Here is a 16,928-nt window from a genome sequence, read left to right on the forward strand (position 1 = left end):
GACTTGAACTAAGTTGCCTGTTATCGCAAGTATCTGTCATCAAAAGGCTATAGCTTCGCGGCCATCTGATAAGCAAATTAATGTCTCACGCAATGAGATGAATGATGAACAGATGGTATCTGGGGACGAAGCTTGCATCGGGTGCTATCCAATTTCGCTAACGCCACGTGCTATCCGATTTCGCTAACGCTATGCGCTATCTCATATCGCTAACGCTAGCTTACGCAGTTTGTACGCTACACCAACACTATTTGTTTTCCCACCCACCCTCCACTAAGGTAAGTATAGGTAAGTATTCCACTGCCAAGTCAGTGTGACGGTGCTAGGTGGGAGGTGACAGGGTTGCCATAGTTACCGCTGACCTCCGCCGAGTTCCCGAGGCTCCTCCCACCCAAGCACCAACGCCAAGCTCATCTCCGTGTGATGAGTTTAAGAAGGATGAAAAATAGGTCATTTTTGGCCATTTTCGAGCAAAAAGCATGGACTATAGCCCATGGTTTTGATCGATTTTGGTCCATTTTCACATCTTTTCCAAAAATATGTATTATTTATGAAGGATGGAAAATAGGTAATTTTTGGCCATTTTCGAGCAAAAAGCATGGACTATAGCCCATGGTTTTGATCGATTTCGGTCCATTTTCATACCTTTCCCAAAAATGTGCATTATTTATAAAGGATGCAAAAATACCATTTTTGGCTATTTTCGAGCAAAAAGCATGGACTATAGCCCATGGTTTTGATCGATTTTGCATTATTTTCACATCTTATCCAAAAATATGTATTATTTATGAAGGATACAAAATAGGTAATTTCTGGCCATTTTCGAGCAAAAAGCATGGACTATATCCCATGGTTTTGATCGATTTTGGTCCATTTTCACACCATTTCCAAAAATATGCATTATTTAGGTAGGATGCAAAATAGGTCATTTTTGGACATTTTCGAGCAAAAAGCATGGACTATAGTCCATGGGTTCGATCGATTTTGCATTATTTTCACACCTTTTCCAAAAATATGCATTATTTATGAAGGATGCAAGAAAGGTCATTTTTGGCCATTTTCGAGCAAAAAGCATGGACTATAGCCCATGGTTTTGATCGATTTTGCATTATTTTCACATCTTTTCCAAAAATATGTATTATTTATGAAGGATGGAAAATAGGTAATTTCTGACCATTTTCGAGCAAAAAGCATGGACTATATCCCATGGTTTTGATCGATTTTGGTCCATTTTCACACCATTTCCAAAAATATGCATTATTTAGGAAGGATGCAAAATAGGTCATTTTTGGACATTTTCGAGCAAAAAGCATGGACTATAGCAATTGGTTTTGATCGATTTTGTCCATTTTCACACCTTTTCCAAAAAAAGGCATTATTTATGAAGGATGCAAAATAGGTCATTTTTAGCCATTTTCGGCCAAAAAGCATGGACTGTAGCCCATGGTTTTGATCGATTTTGCATTATTTTCACACCTTTGCAAAAAATATGAATTATTTCTTAAGGATGCAAAATAGGTCATTTTTAGCCATTTTCGAGCAAAAAGCATGGACTGTAGCCCATGGTTTTGATCGATTTTGGTCCATTTTCACACCTTTGGAAAAGATATGCATTATTCATGAATGATGTAAAATAGGTCATTTTTGGCCATTTTCGAGCAAATAGCATGGACTATAGCCCATGGTTTTGATCGATTTTAGTCCATTTTCATACCTTTCCCAAAAATATGCATTATTTATGAAGGATGCAAAATAGGTCATTTTTGGCCTTTTTCGAGCAAAAAGCATGGACTATAGCCCATGGTTTTGATCGATTTTGCATTATTTTCACATCTTTTCCAAAAATATGTATTATTTATGAAGGATGCAAAATAGGTAATTTTTGGACATTTTCGAGCAAAAAGCATGGACTATAGCCCATGGTTTTGATCGATATTGGTCCATTTTCACACCTTTTCCAAAAATATGCATTATTTATGAAGGATGCAAAATAGGTCATTTTTAGCCATTTTCGGGCAAAAAGCATGGACTATAGCCCATGCTTTTGATCGATTTTGCATTATTTTCACACCTTTTCCAAAAATATGCATTATTTATGAAGGATGCAAAATAGGTCATTTTTGGCCATTTTCGAGCAAAAAGCATGGACTATAGCCCATGGTTTTCATCGATTTTGGTCCATTTTTACACCTTTCCCAAAAATGTGCATTATTTATGAAGGATGCAAGAAAGGTCATTTTTGGCCTTTTTCGAGCAAATAGCATGGACTATAGCCCATGGTTTTCATCGATTTTGGTCCATTTTCACATCTTTTCCAAAAATGTGCATTATTTATGAAGGAGGCAAAATAGGTCATTTTTGGCCATTTTGGAGCAAAAAGCATGGAATATAGCCCATGGTTTTGATCGATTTTGCATTATTTTCACACCTTTTCCAAAAATATGCATTATTTATGAAGGATGCAAGAAAGGTCATTTTTGGCCATTTTTGAGCAAAAAGCATGGATTATAGCCCATGGTTTTGATCGATTTTGCATTATTTTCACATCTTTTCCAAAAATATGTATTATTTATGAAGGATGGAAAATAGGTAATTTCTGACCATTTTCGAGCAAAACGCATGGACTATAGCCCATGGTTTTGATCGATTTTGCATTATTTTCACACCTTTTCCAAAAATGTGCATTATTTATGAAGGATGCAAAATAGGTCATTTTTGGCCATTTTCGAGCAAAAAGTATGGACTATAGCCCATGGTTTTGATCGATTTTGCATTATTTTCAAACCTTTTCCAAAAACATGCATTAATCATGAAGGATGCAAAATAGGTCATTTTTAGCCATTTTCGAGCAAAAAGCATGGACTATAGCCCATGGTTTTGATCGATTTTGTCCATTTTCACACCTTTTCCAAAAATGTGCATTATTTATGAAGGAGGCAAAATAGGTCATTTTTGGCCATTTTGGAGCAAAAAGCATGGAATATAGCCCATGGTTTTGATCGATTTTGCATTATTTTCACACCTTTTCCAAAAATATGCATTATTTATGAAGGATGCAAGAAAGGTCATTTTTGGCCATTTTTGAGCAAAAAGCATGGATTATAGCCCATGGTTTTGATCGATTTTGCATTATTTTCACATCTTTTCCAAAAATATGTATTATTTATGAAGGATGGAAAATAGGTAATTTCTGACCATTTTCGAGCAAAACGCATGGACTATAGCCCATGGTTTTGATCGATTTTGCATTATTTTCACACCTTTTCCAAAAATGTGCATTATTTATGAAGGATGCAAAATAGGTCATTTTTGGCCATTTTCGAGCAAAAAGTATGGACTATAGCCCATGGTTTTGATCGATTTTGCATTATTTTCAAACCTTTTCCAAAAACATGCATTAATCATGAAGGATGCAAAATAGGTCATTTTTAGCCATTTTCGAGCAAAAAGCATGGACTATAGCCCATGGTTTTCATCGATTTTGGTCCATTTTCACACCTTTTCAAAAAATATGCATTATTTATGAAGGATGCAAAAAAGACCATTTTTGGGCATTTTCGGGCAAAAAGCATGGACTATAGCCCATGGTTTTGATCGATTTTGCATTATTTTCACACCTTTTCCAAAAATATGCATTATTTATGAAGGATGAAAAATAGGTCATTTTTGGACATTTTCGAGCAAAAAGCATGGACTATAGCCCATGGTTTTGATCGATTTTGCATTATTTTCACACCTTTTCCAAAAATATGCATTATTTATGAAGGATGCAAAAAATGTCATTTTTAGCCATTTTCGAGGAAAAAGCATGGACTATAGCCAATGGTTTTGATCGATTTTGCATTATTTTCACATCTTTTCCAAAAATATGATATAATCATGAAAGATGCAAAATAGGTCATTTTTGGCCATTTTCGAGCAAAAAGCATGGACTATAGCCCATGGTTTTGATCGATTTTGGTCCATTTTCATACCTTTCCCAAAAATATGCATTATTTATGAAGGATGCAAAATAGGTCATTTTTAGCCATTTTCAGCCAAAAAGCATGGACTGTAGCCCATGGTTTTGATCGATTTTGCATTATTTTCACACCTTTTCCAAAGATATACATTATTTATGAAGGATGCAAAATAGGTCATTTCTGGCCATTTTCGAGCAAAAAGCATGGACTATAGCCAATGGTTTTGATCGATTTTGCATTATTTTCACATCTTTTCCGAAAATATGCATTAGTCATGAAGGATGCAAAATAGGTCATTTTTGGCCATTTTCGAGCAAAAAGCATAGACTATAGCCCATGGTTTTGATCGATTTTGGTCCATTTTCACACCTTTTCCAAAAATATGCATTATTTATGAAGGATGCAAAAAAGACCATTTTTGGCCATTTTCGGGCAAAAAGCATGGACTATAGCCCATGGTTTTGATCGATTTCGGTCCATTTTCATATCTTTCCCAAAAATGTGCATTATTTATGAAGGATGCAAAAAAGACCAGTTTTGGCCATTTTCGAGCAAATAGAATGGACTATAGCCCATGGTTTTGATCGATTTTTGTCCATTTTCACCCCTTTGGAACAGATATGCATTATTCATGAATGATGCAAAATAGGTCATTTTTGGCCATTTTCGAGCAAATAGCATGGACTATAGCCCATGGTTTTGATCGATTTTGGTCCATTTTCATACCTTTCCCAAAAATATGCATTATTTATGAAGGATGCAAAATAGGTCATTTTTAGCCATTTTCAGCCAAAAAGCATGGACTGTAGCCCATGGTTTTGATCGATTTTGCATTATTTTCACACCTTTTCAAAAAATATACATTATTTATGAAGGATGGAAAATAGGTAATTTCTGGCCATTTTCGAGCAAAACGCATGGACTATAGCCCATGGTTTTGATCGATTTTGCATTATTTTCACACCTTTTCCAAAAATGTGCATTATTTATGAAGGATGCAAAATAGGTCATTTTTGGCCATTTTCGAGCAAAAAGTATGGACTATAGCCCATGGTTTTGATCGATTTTGCATTATTTTCAAACCTTTTCCAAAAACATGCATTAATCATGAAGGATGCAAAATAGGTCATTTTTAGCCATTTTCGAGCAAAAAGCATGGACTATAGCCCATGGTTTTCATCGATTTTGGTCCATTTTCACACCTTTTCAAAAAATATGCATTATTTATGAAGGATGCAAAAAAGACCATTTTTGGGCATTTTCGGGCAAAAAGCATGGACTATAGCCCATGGTTTTGATCGATTTTGCATTATTTTCACACCTTTTCCAAAAATATGCATTATTTATGAAGGATGAAAAATAGGTCATTTTTGGACATTTTCGAGCAAAAAGCATGGACTATAGCCCATGGTTTTGATCGATTTTGCATTATTTTCACACCTTTTCCAAAAATATGCATTATTTATGAAGGATGCAAAAAATGTCATTTTTAGCCATTTTCGAGGAAAAAGCATGGACTATAGCCAATGGTTTTGATCGATTTTGCATTATTTTCACATCTTTTCCAAAAATATGATATAATCATGAAAGATGCAAAATAGGTCATTTTTGGCCATTTTCGAGCAAAAAGCATGGACTATAGCCCATGGTTTTGATCGATTTTGGTCCATTTTCATACCTTTCCCAAAAATATGCATTATTTATGAAGGATGCAAAATAGGTCATTTTTAGCCATTTTCAGCCAAAAAGCATGGACTGTAGCCCATGGTTTTGATCGATTTTGCATTATTTTCACACCTTTTCCAAAGATATACATTATTTATGAAGGATGCAAAATAGGTCATTTCTGGCCATTTTCGAGCAAAAAGCATGGACTATAGCCCATGGTTTTGATCGATTTTGCATTATTTTCACATCTTTTCCGAAAATATGCATTAGTCATGAATGATGCAAAATAGGTCATTTTTGGCCATTTTCGAGCAAAAAGCATAGACTATAGCCCATGGTTTTGATCGATTTTGGTCCATTTTCACACCTTTTCCAAAAATATGCATTATTTATGAAGGATGCAAAAAAGACCATTTTTGGCCATTTTCGGGCAAAAAGCATGGACTATAGCCCATGGTTTTGATCGATTTCGGTCCATTTTCATATCTTTCCCAAAAATGTGCATTATTTATGAAGGATGCAAAAAAGACCAGTTTTGGCCATTTTCGAGCAAATAGAATGGACTATAGCCCATGGTTTTGATCGATTTTGGTCCATTTTCACCCCTTTGGAACAGATATGCATTATTCATGAATGATGCAAAATAGGTCATTTTTGGCCATTTTCGAGCAAATAGCATGGACTATAGCCCATGGTTTTGATCGATTTTAGTCCATTTTCAAACCTTTTCCAAAAATATGCATTATTTATGAAGGATGCAAAATAGGTCATTTTTAGGCCATTTTCGAGCCAAAAAGCATGGACTAGTAGCCCATGGTTTTGATCGATTTTGCATTATTTTCACACCTTTTCAAAAAATATACATTATTTATGAAGGATGCAAAATAGGTCATTTCTGGCCATTTTCGAGCAAAAAGCATGGACTATAGCCAATGGTTTTGATCGATTTTGCATTATTTTCACATCTTTTCCGAAAATATGCATTAGTCATGAAGGATGCAAAATAGGTCATTTTTGGCCATTTTCGAGCAAAAAGCATGGACTATATCCCATGGTTTTGATCGATTTTGGTCCATTTTCACACCTTTTCCAAAAATATGCATTATTTATGAAGGATGCAAAAAAGACCATTTTAGGCCATTTTCGGGCAAAAAGGATGGACTATAGCCCATGGTTTTGATCGATTTTGCATTATTTTCACACCTTTTCCAAAAATATGCATTATTTATGAAGGATGCAAAATAGGTCATTTTTGGCCATTTTCGAGCAAAAAGCATGGACTATAGCCCATGGTTTTGATCGATTTTGCATTATTTTCACATCTTTTCCAAAAATATGCATTATTTATGAAGGATGCAAAATAGGTCATTTTTGGCCAATTTCGAGCAAAAAGCATGGACTATAGCCCATGGTTTTGATCGATATTGGTCCATTTTCACACCTTTTCCAAAAATATGCATTATATAAGAAGGATGCAAAATAGGTCATTTTTGGCCTTTTTCGGCCAAAAAGCATGGACTATAGCCCATGGTTTTGATCGATTTTGGTCCATTTTCACACCTTTTCCAAAAATATGCATTATTTATGAAGGATGCAAAAATATGTCATTTTTGGCCATTTTCGAGGCAAAAAGCATGGACTATAGCCCATGGTTTTGATCGATTTTGCATTATTTTCACACCTTTTCCAAAAATATGCATTATTTATGAAGGATGCAAAATAGGTCATTTTTGGCCATTTTCGAGCAAAAAGCATGGACTATAGCCCATGGTTTTGATCGATTTTGCATTATTTTCACACCTTTTCCAAAAATATGCATTATTTATGAAGGATGCAAAATAGGTCATTTTTGGCCATTTTCGAGCAAAAAGCATGGACTATAGCCCATGGTTTTGATCGATTTTGCATTATTTTCACACCTTTTCCAAAAATATGCATTATTTATGAAGGATGCAAAAAATGTCATTTTTGGCCATTTTCGAGGAAAAAGCATGGACTATAGCCCATGGTTTTGATCGATTTTGCATTATTTTCACATCTTTTCCAAAAATATGCATTAATCATGAAGGATGCAAAATAGGTCATTTTTGGCCATTTTCGAGCAAAAAGCATGGACTATAGCCCATGGTTTTGATCGATTTTGCATTATTTTCACATCTTTTCCAAAAATATGCATTATTTATGAAGGATGCAAAATAGGTCATTTTTGGCCATTTTCGAGCAAAAAGCATGGACTATAGCCCATGGTTTTGATCGATTTGGTCCATTTTCACACCTTTTCCAAAAATATGCATTATTATGAAGGATGCAAAATAGGTCATTTTTGGCCATTTTCGAGCAAAAAGCATGGACTATAGCCCATGGTTTTGATCGATTTTGCATTATTTTCACACCTTTTCCAAAAATATGCATTATTCATGAAGGATGCAAAATAGGTCATTTTTGGCCATTTTCGAGCAAAAAGCATGGACTATAGCCCATGGTTTTGATCGATTTTGGTATATTTTCACACCTTTTCCAAAAATATGCATTATTTATGAAGGATGCAAAATAGGTCATTTTTGGCCATTTTCGAGCAAAAAGCATGGACTATAGCCCATGGTTTTGATCGATTTTGCATTATTTTCACACCTTTTCCAAAAATATGCATTATTTATGAAGGATGCAAAAAATGTCATTTTTGGCCATTTTCGAGGAAAAAGCATGGACTATAGCCCATGGTTTTGATCGATTTTGCATTATTTTCACATCTTTTCCAAAAATATGCATTAATCATGAAGGATGCAAAATAGGTCATTTTTGGCCATTTTCGAGCAAAAAGCATGGACTATAGCCCATGGTTTTGATCGATTTTGCATTATTTTCACACCTTTTCCAAAAATATGCATTATTCATGAAGGATGCAAAATAGGTCATTTTTGGCCATTTTCGAGCAAAAAGCATGGACTATAGCCCATGGTTTTGATCGATTTTGGAATATTTTCACATCTTTTCCAAAAATATGCATTATTATGAAGGATGCAAAATAGGTCATTTTTGGCCATTTTCGAGCAAAAAGCATGGACTATAGCCCATGGTTTTGATCGATTTTGGTCCATTTTCACATCCTTTTCCAAAAATATGCATTATTATGAAGGATGCAAAATAGGTCATTTTTGGCCATTTTCGAGCAAAAAGCATGGACTATAGCCCATGGTTTTGATCGATTTTGGTCCATTTTCACACCTTTTCCAAAAATATGCATTATTATGAAGGATGCAAAATAGGTCATTTTTGGCCATTTTCGAGCAAAAAGCATGGACTATAGCCCATGGTTTTGATCGATTTTGCATTATTTTCACATCTTTTCCAAAAATATGCATTATTCATGAAGGATGCAAAATAGGTCATTTTTGGCCATTTTCGAGCAAAAAGCATGGACTATAGCCCATGGTTTTGATCGATTTTGTCCATTTTCACACCTTTTCCAAAAATATGCATTATTCATGAAGGATGCAAAATAGGTCATTTTTGGCCATTTTCGAGCAAAAAGCATGGACTATAGCCCATGGTTTTGATCGATTTTGCATTATTTTCACACCTTTTCCAAAAATATGCATTATTATGAAGGATGCAAAATAGGTCATTTTTGGCCATTTTCGAGCAAAAAGCATGGACTATAGCCCATGGTTTTGATCGATTTTGCATTATTTTCACACCTTTTCCAAAAATATGCATTATTTATGAAGGATGCAAAATAGGTCATTTTTGGCCATTTTCGAGCAAAAAGCATGGACTATAGCCCATGGTTTTGATCGATTTTGTCATTATTTCACACCTTTTCCAAAAATATGCATTATTCATGAAGGATGCAAAATAGGTCATTTTTGGCCATTTTCGAGCAAAAAGCATGGACTATAGCCCATGGTTTTGATCGATTTTGGTCCATTTTCACACCTTTTCCAAAAATATGCATTATTTATGAAGGATGCAAAATAGGTCATTTTTGGCCATTTTCGAGCAAAAAGCATGGACTATAGCCCATGGTTTTGATCGATTTTGCATTATTTTCACATCCTTTTCCAAAAATATGCATTATTCATGAAGGATGCAAAATAGGTCATTTTTGGCCATTTTCGAGCAAAAAGCATGGACTATAGCCCATGGTTTTGATCGATTTTGGTCCATTTTCACACCTTTTCCAAAAATATGCATTATTCATGAAGGATGCAAAATAGGTCATTTTTGGCCATTTTCGAGCAAAAAGCATGGACTATAGCCCATGGTTTTGATCGATTTTGCATTATTTTCACATCTTTTCCAAAAATATGCATTATTATGAAGGATGCAAAATAGGTCATTTTTGGCCATTTTCGAGCAAAAAGCATGGACTATAGCCCATGGTTTTGATCGATTTTGTCCATTTTCACACCTTTTCCAAAAATATGCATTATTTATGAAGGATGCAAAATAGGTCATTTTTGGCCATTTTCGAGCAAAAAGCATGGACTATAGCCCATGGTTTTGATCGATTTTGCATTATTTTCACACCTTTTCCAAAAATATGCATTATTCATGAAGGATGCAAAATAGGTCATTTTTGGCCATTTTCGAGCAAAAAGCATGGACTATAGCCCATGGTTTTGATCGATTTTGGTCCATTTTCACACCTTTTCCAAAAATATGCATTATTAATGAAGGATGCAAAATAGGTCATTTTTGGCCATTTTCGAGCAAAAAGCATGGACTATAGCCCATGGTTTTGATCGATTTTGCATTATTTTCACACCTTTTCCAAAAATATGCATTATTCATGAAGGATGCAAAATAGGTCATTTTTGGCCATTTTCGAGCAAAAAGCATGGACTATAGCCCATGGTTTTGATCGATTTTGGTCCATTTTCACACCTTTTCCAAAAATATGCATTATTCATGAAGGATGCAAAATAGGTCATTTTTGGCCATTTTCGAGCAAAAAGCATGGACTATAGCCCATGGTTTTGATCGATTTTGTCCATTTTCACACCTTTTCCAAAAATATGCATTATTCATGAAGGATGCAAAATAGGTCATTTTTGGCCATTTTCGAGCAAAAAGCATGGACTATAGCCCATGGTTTTGATCGATTTTGCATTATTTTCACACCTTTTCCAAAAATATGCATTATTCATGAAGGATGCAAAATAGGTCATTTTTGGCCATTTTCGAGCAAAAAGCATGGACTATAGCCCATGGTTTTGATCGATTTTGTCCATTTTCACACCTTTTCCAAAAATATGCATTATTATGAAGGATGCAAAATAGGTCATTTTTGGCCATTTTCGAGCAAAAAGCATGGACTATAGCCCATGGTTTTGATCGATTTTGTCCATTTTCACACCTTTTCCAAAAATATGCATTATTTATGAAGGATGCAAAATAGGTCATTTTTGGCCATTTTCGAGCAAAAAGCATGGACTATAGCCCATGGTTTTGATCGATTTTGCATTATTTTCACACCTTTTCCAAAAATATGCATTATTCATGAAGGATGCAAAATAGGTCATTTTTGGCCATTTTCGAGCAAAAAGCATGGACTATAGCCCATGGTTTTGATCGATTTTGTCCATTTTCACACCTTTTCCAAAAATATGCATTATTAATGAAGGATGCAAAATAGGTCATTTTTGGCCATTTTCGAGCAAAAAGCATGGACTATAGCCCATGGTTTTGATCGATTTTGGTCCATTTTCACACCTTTTCCAAAAATATGCATTATTTATGAAGGATGCAAAATAGGTCATTTTTGGCCATTTTCGAGCAAAAAGCATGGACTATAGCCCATGGTTTTGATCGATTTTGTCATATTTTCACATCCTTTTCCAAAAATATGCATTATTCATGAAGGATGCAAAATAGGTCATTTTTGGCCATTTTCGAGCAAAAAGCATGGACTATAGCCCATGGTTTTGATCGATTTTGCATTATTTTCACACCTTTTCCAAAAATATGCATTATTTATGAAGGATGCAAAATAGGTCATTTTTGGCCATTTTCGAGCAAAAAGCATGGACTATAGCCCATGGTTTTGATCGATTTTGCATTATTTTCACACCTTTTCCAAAAATATGCATTATTAATGAAGGATGCAAAATAGGTCATTTTTGGCCATTTTCGAGCAAAAAGCATGGACTATAGCCCATGGTTTTGATCGATTTTGCATTATTTTCACACCTTTTCCAAAAATATGCATTATTCATGAAGGATGCAAAATAGGTCATTTTTGGCCATTTTCGAGCAAAAAGCATGGACTATAGCCCATGGTTTTGATCGATTTTGGTCCATTTTCACACCTTTTCCAAAAATATGCATTATTTATGAAGGATGCAAAATAGGTCATTTTTGGCCATTTTCGAGCAAAAAGCATGGACTATAGCCCATGGTTTTGATCGATTTTGCATTATTTTCACATCTTTTCCAAAAATATGCATTATTTATGAAGGATGCAAAATAGGTCATTTTTGGCCATTTTCGAGCAAAAAGCATGGACTATAGCCCATGGTTTTGATCGATTTTGGTCCATTTTCACACCTTTTCCAAAAATATGCATTATTATGAAGGATGCAAAATAGGTCATTTTTGGCCATTTTCGAGCAAAAAGCATGGACTATAGCCCATGGTTTTGATCGATTTTGGTCCATTTTCACACCTTTTCCAAAAATATGCATTATTCATGAAGGATGCAAAATAGGTCATTTTTGGCCATTTTCGAGCAAAAAGCATGGACTATAGCCCATGGTTTTGATCGATTTTGTCCATTTTCACACCTTTTCCAAAAATATGCATTATTCATGAAGGATGCAAAATAGGTCATTTTTGGCCATTTTCGAGCAAAAAGCATGGACTATAGCCCATGGTTTTGATCGATTTTGGTCCATTTTCACACCTTTTCCAAAAATATGCATTATTCATGAAGGATGCAAAATAGGTCATTTTTGGCCATTTTCGAGCAAAAAGCATGGACTATAGCCCATGGTTTTGATCGATTTTGCATTATTTTCACATCTTTTCCAAAAATATGCATTATTCATGAAGGATGCAAAATAGGTCATTTTTGGCCATTTTCGAGCAAAAAGCATGGACTATAGCCCATGGTTTTGATCGATTTTGGTCCATTTTCACACCTTTTCCAAAAATATGCATTATTTATGAAGGATGCAAAATAGGTCATTTTTGGCCATTTTCGAGCAAAAAGCATGGACTATAGCCCATGGTTTTGATCGATTTTGTCATTTTTCACACCTTTTCCAAAAATATGCATTATTTATGAAGGATGCAAAATAGGTCATTTTTGGCCATTTTCGAGCAAAAAGCATGGACTATAGCCCATGGTTTTGATCGATTTTGTCCATTTTCACACCTTTTCCAAAAATATGCATTATTATGAAGGATGCAAAATAGGTCATTTTTGGCCATTTTCGAGCAAAAAGCATGGACTATAGCCCATGGTTTTGATCGATTTTGCATTATTTTCACATCCTTTTCCAAAAATATGCATTATTCATGAAGGATGCAAAATAGGTCATTTTTGGCCATTTTCGAGCAAAAAGCATGGACTATAGCCCATGGTTTTGATCGATTTTGGTCCATTTTCACACCTTTTCCAAAAATATGCATTATTTATGAAGGATGCAAAATAGGTCATTTTTGGCCATTTTCGAGCAAAAAGCATGGACTATAGCCCATGGTTTTGATCGATTTTGCATTATTTTCACACCTTTTCCAAAAATATGCATTATTCATGAAGGATGCAAAATAGGTCATTTTTGGCCATTTTCGAGCAAAAAGCATGGACTATAGCCCATGGTTTTGATCGATTTTGGTCCATTTTCACACCTTTTCCAAAAATATGCATTATTCATGAAGGATGCAAAATAGGTCATTTTTGGCCATTTTCGAGCAAAAAGCATGGACTATAGCCCATGGTTTTGATCGATTTTGTCCATTTTCACACCTTTTCCAAAAATATGCATTATTTATGAAGGATGCAAAATAGGTCATTTTTGGCCATTTTCGAGCAAAAAGCATGGACTATAGCCCATGGTTTTGATCGATTTTGTGCATTTTTCACACCTTTTCCAAAAATATGCATTATTTATGAAGGATGCAAAATAGGTCATTTTTGGCCATTTTCGAGCAAAAAGCATGGACTATAGCCCATGGTTTTGATCGATTTTGTCCATTTTCACACCTTTTCCAAAAATATGCATTATTTATGAAGGATGCAAAATAGGTCATTTTTGGCCATTTTCGAGCAAAAAGCATGGACTATAGCCCATGGTTTTGATCGATTTTGTCATTTTTCACACCTTTTCCAAAAATATGCATTATTCATGAAGGATGCAAAATAGGTCATTTTTGGCCATTTTCGAGCAAAAAGCATGGACTATAGCCCATGGTTTTGATCGATTTTGTCCATTTTCACACCTTTTCCAAAAATATGCATTATTATGAAGGATGCAAAATAGGTCATTTTTGGCCATTTTCGAGCAAAAAGCATGGACTATAGCCCATGGTTTTGATCGATTTTGCATTATTTTCACATCTTTTCCAAAAATATGCATTAATTCATGAAGGATGCAAAATAGGTCATTTTTGGCCATTTTCGAGCCAAAAAGCATGGACTATAGCCCATGGTTTTGATCGATTTTGGTCCATTTTCACACCTTTTCCAAAAATATGCATTATTTATGAAGGATGCAAAATAGGTCATTTTTGGCCATTTTCGAGCAAAAAGCATGGACTATAGCCCATGGTTTTGATCGATTTTGCATTATTTTCACACCTTTTCCAAAAATATGCATTATTCATGAAGGATGCAAAATAGGTCATTTTTGGCCATTTTCGAGCAAAAAGCATGGACTATAGCCCATGGTTTTGATCGATTTTGTCCATTTTCACACCTTTTCCAAAAATATGCATTATTATGAAGGATGCAAAATAGGTCATTTTTGGCCATTTTCGAGCAAAAAGCATGGACTATAGCCCATGGTTTTGATCGATTTTGCATTATTTTCACACCTTTTCCAAAAATATGCATTATTATGAAGGATGCAAAATAGGTCATTTTTGGCCATTTTCGAGCAAAAAGCATGGACTATAGCCCATGGTTTTGATCGATTTTGCATTATTTTCACACCTTTTCCAAAAATATGCATTATTCATGAAGGATGCAAAATAGGTCATTTTTGGCCATTTTCGAGCAAAAAGCATGGACTATAGCCCATGGTTTTGATCGATTTTGTCATTATTTCACACCTTTTCCAAAAATATGCATTATTCATGAAGGATGCAAAATAGGTCATTTTTGGCCATTTTCGAGCAAAAAGCATGGACTATAGCCCATGGTTTTGATCGATTTTGCATTATTTTCACATCTTTTCCAAAAATATGCATTATTCATGAAGGATGCAAAATAGGTCATTTTTGGCCATTTTCGAGCAAAAAGCATGGACTATAGCCCATGGTTTTGATCGATTTTGTCCATTTTCACACCTTTTCCAAAAATATGCATTATTTATGAAGGATGCAAAATAGGTCATTTTTGGCCATTTTCGAGCAAAAAGCATGGACTATAGCCCATGGTTTTGATCGATTTTGTCCATTTTTCACACCTTTTCCAAAAATATGCATTATTTATGAAGGATGCAAAATAGGTCATTTTTGGCCATTTTCGAGCAAAAAGCATGGACTATAGCCCATGGTTTTGATCGATTTTGCATATTTTCACACCTTTTCCAAAAATATGCATTATTCATGAAGGATGCAAAATAGGTCATTTTTGGCCATTTTCGAGCAAAAAGCATGGACTATAGCCCATGGTTTTGATCGATTTTGGTCCATTTTCACATCTTTTCCAAAAATATGCATTATTCATGAAGGATGCAAAATAGGTCATTTTTGGCCATTTTCGAGCAAAAAGCATGGACTATAGCCCATGGTTTTGATCGATTTTGTCCATTTTCACACCTTTTCCAAAAATATGCATTATTCATGAAGGATGCAAAATAGGTCATTTTTGGCCATTTTCGAGCAAAAAGCATGGACTATAGCCCATGGTTTTGATCGATTTTGGTCCATTTTTCACATCTTTTCCAAAAATATGCATTAATCATGAAGGATGCAAAATAGGTCATTTTTGGCCATTTTCGACCAAAAGCATGGACTATAGCCCATGGTTTTGATCGATTTTGTCATTTTTCACACCTTTTCCAAAAATATGCATTATTATGAAGGATGCAAAATAGGTCATTTTTGGCCATTTTCGAGCAAAAAGCATGGACTATAGCCCATGGTTTTGATCGATTTTGCATTATTTTCACACCTTTTCCAAAAATATGCATTATTTATGAAGGATGCAAAATAGGTCATTTTTGGCCATTTTCGAGCAAAAAGCATGGACTATAGCCCATGGTTTTGATCGATTTTGCATTATTTTCACATCTTTTCCAAAAATATGCATTAATTCATGAAGGATGCAAAATAGGTCATTTTTGGCCATTTTCGACCAAAAAGCATGGACTATAGCCCATGGTTTTGATCGATTTTGGTCCATTTTCACACCTTTTCCAAAAATATGCATTATTTATGAAGGATGCAAAAAAGGTCATTTTTGGCCATTTTCGAGGCAAAAAGCATGGACTATAGCCCATGGTTTTGATCGATTTTGCATTATTTTCACACCTTTTCCAAAAATATGCATTATTTATGAAGGATGCAAAATAGGTCATTTTTGGCCATTTTCGACCAAAAAGCATGGACTATAGCCCATGGTTTTGATCGATTTTGGTCCATTTTCACACCTTTTCCAAAAATATGCATTATTTATGAAGGATGCAAAAATAGGTCATTTTTGGCCATTTTCGAGCAAAAAGCATGGACTATAGCCCATGGTTTTGATCGATTTTGCATTATTTTCACACCTTTTCCAAAAATATGCATTATTTATGAAGGATGCAAAATAGGTCATTTTTGGCCATTTTCGAGCAAAAAGCATGGACTATAGCCCATGGTTTTGATCGATTTTGCATTATTTTCACACCTTTTCCAAAAATATGCATTATTTATGAAGGATGCAAAATAGGTCATTTTTGGCCATTTTCGAGGAAAAAGCATGGACTATAGCCCATGGTTTTGATCGATTTTGCATTATTTTCACATCTTTTCCAAAAATATGCATTAATCATGAAGGATGCAAAATAGGTCATTTTTGGCCATTTTCGACCAAAAAGCATGGACTATAGCCCATGGTTTTGATCGATTTTGGTCCATTTTCACACC

Source organism: Actinia tenebrosa, unplaced genomic scaffold, assembly GCF_029948245.1.
Source record: "Actinia tenebrosa isolate PJP-AT-01 unplaced genomic scaffold, QUT_ActTen_1.0 PGA_scaffold14__42_contigs__length_11649687, whole genome shotgun sequence".
In the NCBI taxonomy this organism is placed as follows: Eukaryota; Metazoa; Cnidaria; class Anthozoa; order Actiniaria; family Actiniidae; genus Actinia; species Actinia tenebrosa.